Genomic DNA, 5350 nt, shown 5'->3' on the forward strand with positions numbered 1-5350 from the left:
CAAGAGGCTCCCTTGCCCTCTCACCCACAGGTCTAAGGACCCACCCTCACTGCTTCCAGGGCTTTGGGAGGGGCTGATCCCATGGAGCCACACACTGTGGTCTGTGGAACCTGACCTGGCCTGACCTGTTCCTCCCTAATTCTGCCCACCCAAATGTGAAAGTGGAGCCATTGTGAGTCTGTGGCTCAGCCTGGCCAGGCAGCCCCAGCAAATGTGTCTCTTTATCATTCTTTAGATATGACCCCTTGACCCCAGGAGGCGTGGAAGTATGTCTCCCTTCAATTTCTGGGAGAAGAGTCACAGTGGAGACCACTAGGCTCTGTGACACCTGGTCCCTTGACTTCTAGCCCAGGCCTGTCACCCAGGCCTGGTTCTCTCTCAAACCTCGTCCCTCCTAATTCATCAGCAGAGAGGGGGAGATCAGGCAGACAGACAGAAGGCAGTTCGTCCTTTACATCATCTTTATTCCTAGCACTTGATCCTGGTTGGGGCTCCTCTCTTCTTCTAGGCCCCGCCCCCGCGCAGGCGCAGGTTCAGAAACACAGTGCTCTGAGGGGTGAGTCCATACTCCCCCAGCAGCTAAGAGTCTTCCATGGGCCTCCCCTCGAAGCTCAGCCAGAACAGATCTTCCTGGATGTGCTCCTGCTGGCCCACCTGCCACTTGAGCTCCGCCACCTTCTGCGTCAGCCTGATGCTGTAGGGTCTGATGCGGCCCTTGTCGTTCCTCACCAGGATGCTCAGGGGGCTGTCACAGTTCTGCACCATCAGCAGGACTGTGCTGCCAGAGGCCAAGCCCTGGCTGATGAGAGGGACCCTGTCCTGCAGCACGGGGCCACTGGGCAGGGCCAGGTGCTGCTGGAAGGCAGGCACTCCAGTCTTCTGGAAAATCTGCTGCTTCAGGTCCAACAGCATCGTGGAGTCACTCAGGGACACATGGTGCTCCTCGCCCCCCAGCATCTTCACCTCCATGTTCCAGCCCTGGGGGCATCACCAAGGTTGGGCTCCCACACTGGCCACAGGTCCTGGGTGCTGTTCTCTGCTGGCTGCCTCCTCCACCCACTCGGCACAGGAAGGCCAGTCTCCCACAGCCTCCACGTTCCTCCCATCACCCTCTGTGTCCCCCTGTGGGCCCATCCCCTCTCCTCACACTAGGGAACCCGGCCAAGCTCAGGGCTTGGCAGTGGATGCTCTGCTGCTGGGAGACCCCAGCAAGGGGAGGGAGGAAAGTGGGCTGGAGTAGCCCAGCTGCCCCACTGTGCCATCTGCCTCATCATGGCCCTGGTCTCCAGTGCTTGGTCCACCTCAAGTGCTCAGGAGTTGGCTTCCTCACACCTCTAGCTGCTCCACAGTCCATTTATGAGTCTAAGCTACACACGTCAGAGGGCGGTGCCTCCCACAGCCCTCACCAGTGGCTGGTAGCCTTCAGTTTCAGTTTCCTTTTCCCAGTGCGTGCCCCAGCATGAGTGAAGAAACAAGACAGAATGACAGGGAGATATTCTGGAGGGTCTGGCTCTCAACGGGACCTGAGGGCCAGGACCCCGTCCCTGCCTCCCAAGACTCCACCAGGGTGTGCATTCAGAAGCTCGTAAATGTCCAGCACTCAGTCTGCCTACAAGATGCACAAAAGTCATAGTAACATGAACTAATGACTGATAACTTTCACTTTCCATTTACCAGTTTACAAATTAGTTAGCTTGGAAATTTTCACCATGATTAATCTGGAAAAAAATTATAAGATAGGGAAAATCCAAATTACCCAGAGATAACCATTGGTTTAGGACAATATTTGTTCAGATTATTTCTTAGTGAAAGAAATGTATCTTGGGGCTGGGGATGTGGCTCAAGTGGTAGAGCGCTCGCCTGGCATGCGTGCGGCCCGGGTTCGATCCTCAGCACCACATACAAACAAAGATGTTGTGTCTGCCGAAAACTGAAAAATAAACATTAAAAATTAAAAAAAAAGAAATGTATCTTATTTTGTACAAAAATAAATTTGTGGACACTATTAAAAAAAAAGAAAAGAAAGTTAAAAGACAACCCACAGTCTGGGATGAAATGTTTCAAATCATTTATCTAAGAGTCCACTATCCAGGAAATATAAAGAGCTCTTACAGCTGGGTGTAGTGGTACACAGCTACAATCCCAGTGGCTTAGGAGGCTGAGGCAGGAGGATCATGAGTTCAAAACCAATCTCAGCAATTTAGCAAGGCACTAAGCAACTCAACGAGATCCTGTTTCTAAATAAAAAATTAAAAAGGGCTGGGTGGGCATAGTGGCACAGGCCTGTAATCCCAGTGGCTTGAGAGGCTGAGGCAGGAGGATTTCGAGTTCAACGGTAGCCTCACCAAAAGCAAGGCCCTAAGAAACTCAGTGAGAATTTGTCTCTCTATAGAATACAAAATAGAGCTGAAAGGCTGGGGATGTGGCTCAAGTGGTAGTGCGCTCACCTGGCATACGTGGGGTGCTGGGTTCGATCCTCAGCACCACAGAAAAGTAAAATAGAGATGTTGTGTGCACTGAAAACTAAAAAATGAATATTAAAAAATTCTCTCTCTTTCTCTCTATTTAAAAAAAATAGAGGGGCTGGGGATGTGGCTCAAGCGGTAGTGCGCTCGCCTGGCATGCGTGCGGCCCGGGTTTGATCCTCAGCACCACAGTCAAAGATGTTGTGTCCGCCAAATACTAAAAAATAAATATTAAAATTCTCTCTCTCACTCTTTCTTAAATAAATAAATAAATAAATAAATAAAATAGAGCTGAAGATGTGGCTCAGTGGTTAAGCGCCTCTGAGTTCAATCCCTGGTACCCCCCCACCAACAAAAAGTGTTCCTACCATGAGGTAGCCTCGATATTGGGACCTATTGATACATAATTTAACTTTGTTCAATGACTATGCAAAGAGTAATTAACTCCATTTTATATATAGATAAACTGAGTCTTTTAAAAAATTTTGTAGTTGTAGATAAACAGCATGCCTTTATTTAATTTATTTTTTTAATGTGGTGCTGAGGATACAACCCAGTGCCTCACACGTGCTAGGCAAATGCTCTGCCCCTGAGCTACAGCCCCAGCCCTAAATTGAGTCTTATTAGGGGGATATGGCTCAGTGGTTAAGTGCCACTGGGTTCAATTCCTGGTACAACAAACAAACAAACAAACAAAAACAACTCTTACCACACACCAGCAGGACAAACAGCTCAACTCAATCTCCAAGTCACCAAAAAGGGCTGGTATGTAGCTCAGTGGTAGAATGCTCACCTAGTCTACGTAAGGCCCTGGGCTCCATCCCCAGCAACACACATACACAAACACGTGTGCACACATACACACTCATTAATTTTTAGGGAAATGCAAACCACAACCAGTTTGAGCCAGACATGGTGGTGTGCTGGCACCCACCTGTAATCCTAGCTACTCAGGAGGCTAAAACAGGAGGATTGCAAGTTGGAGGCCAGCATGGAAATTTAGCAAGACCTGTATTAAAATAAAGAGGGGATGTGGGGATATGGCTCAATGGTACAGTGAGCCGACACCAGTAACAGAAGCAGTGATGAGCACTGACAAGCACCTGGAGAACCTGGAGCCCTGGTACTGCTGCTCCAAGTGTGAAAGCCGTAGTGGAGAACAGGCCCGTTGTCCTTCAAAATGCCAGACAATTATCATATAACCTGGCAATTCCATTCCTGAGTACGTATCCAAAAGAATTGAACACCAGCATTTTTATAATTGGTAACAGGTAGAAACAACTCAAATGTCCATCAACAGATAAACGGGCAAGGAAAACGTGGTGTGTGCGCACACATGGAATATTACTCGGCCAGGACAAGGAACCAGCTTCTGTCACACCACACCACAGTCCTGAATGAAATAACCCAGACACAAACAGCAACCTGCTGTGAGACTAAGGGTATCAAAAGTCCAGAACAAGGCTGCTAGGGTTTGGATCTGGAATGGCCACACATTGACAGCTCAGTCCCCAGCCCATGTCACTACTGGGAGGTGATAGAATCTTTAGGAGTTGGGCCTGGGTGGGAGGAAGTAGGAGACAGGGCTGCTTTGGAAGGGCCCTGGTACCCTGGCCCCTCCTCTCTCTGCTTTGTACTACCATGAGGTGAGCAGCTCTCCCCCATGCCTGCCATGATATGCTTCCTCAAAAGCTGCAGAGCCAAGGGACCATGGACTGAAACCTCTGAACCCTGAGCCAAAATAAACCTGTCTTCCTTTTAAGTTGACTGGGTCATGTTATTTTGTCACAGTGTGCAAAGCTGAGGACCACAGGGGGGTCCATAGAGAAGGGGTTTACCCCAGTTACTTCTCTTCTCCTGTACTTCTGCCTGTGCCTATGGCCTTCAGCAGCCCTGCAATTCACTTCTCTGTGGCTTGAGCCTCTCCTCCCTCTATAGCCTGCTCGCTGCTGTGCCTGCCCCTAGCCATGCAGAAGACACTGTGTGAAGGAGTGGAATCCCTAATACATCTAATTACATCTAATATATTTATCTTTGTTAACCTATACACATGTGCTGGATCTTACGTTCTCAAGATCATTCTGATTTTTACTCAGTGTGAGAGCAAGCACCATCCCGACTGTCTGCCTGAAAGCATAAACCTAGATATTTTATTGACCATAAATTAGCATTTAGAACCTCAAGGCTCATCTGGTCTGACATGGTGTTCCTGTCATGGCAATGGAGAGCCCTGACCATGTGGCGAATACTGTCTGCACAGCAGGCACCAGGAGTCTGCTTTTGCTTCTTTCTCTACCTAATCCTAGCTGGTTTCATGCCCATTAAAAAACATTCCTATCTGAGATGTTGATGTGCCTCTGGCGGGTGAGCCTCACCAGGGCTGGGCTTGGGTCCTGATGCACAGACTGTGTCCCTGAACTCCAGGGGGGGCAGAGCCTTCTTCATAACAGTGCCCGGACCTAGCCTCACCGAGAGTCTAGAAGCACAAGGGACCAGATTCTTTCATCTAATGCAAGTCTGCCAGCGTCAGATCCAGACCCCTCTCCCTGTCTCCCTAGTGGGCTGGTCACCACCCGAGGCCACCATTCTGGATGACATCTGGCTGACTCAAGACACCTGACCCTGTGTCCCTTTGTAGCCTTTGGTCACAGCTCAAAGGTCACCCCATGTCTCTGGGCAGATGGGCTAGGCCTTCCCCACAGGCCTCCTGATGCAGGGGCGACAGGTATGCTATGGCTGCAGGACTGGAGCACAGAGCTTTCTTTTTAGCCAGTGGACAATGACCAGGGAAGGTGTCAGTCAAGACCTGGGTGGGGCTCCCAGGCCGGGCTAATTAAACAGCAGCCAGGAGCTCACCAGACCCTTCACCAGGACCAGGAGGACTG

At 49.9% G+C, this 5350-nt stretch overlaps 1 pseudogene; it reads right to left on the reverse strand.

The window, feature by feature from the left end:
* Window positions 1-516: 516 nt before the first annotated feature.
* On the reverse strand, window positions 517-969 carry LOC143640845 (ubiquitin-like protein ISG15 pseudogene; annotated as a pseudogene).
* Between the last annotated feature and the right edge of the window lie 4381 nt (window positions 970-5350).

Source organism: Callospermophilus lateralis, unplaced genomic scaffold (assembly GCF_048772815.1).
Source record: "Callospermophilus lateralis isolate mCalLat2 unplaced genomic scaffold, mCalLat2.hap1 Scaffold_66, whole genome shotgun sequence".
Classification (NCBI taxonomy): Eukaryota; Metazoa; Chordata; class Mammalia; order Rodentia; family Sciuridae; genus Callospermophilus; species Callospermophilus lateralis.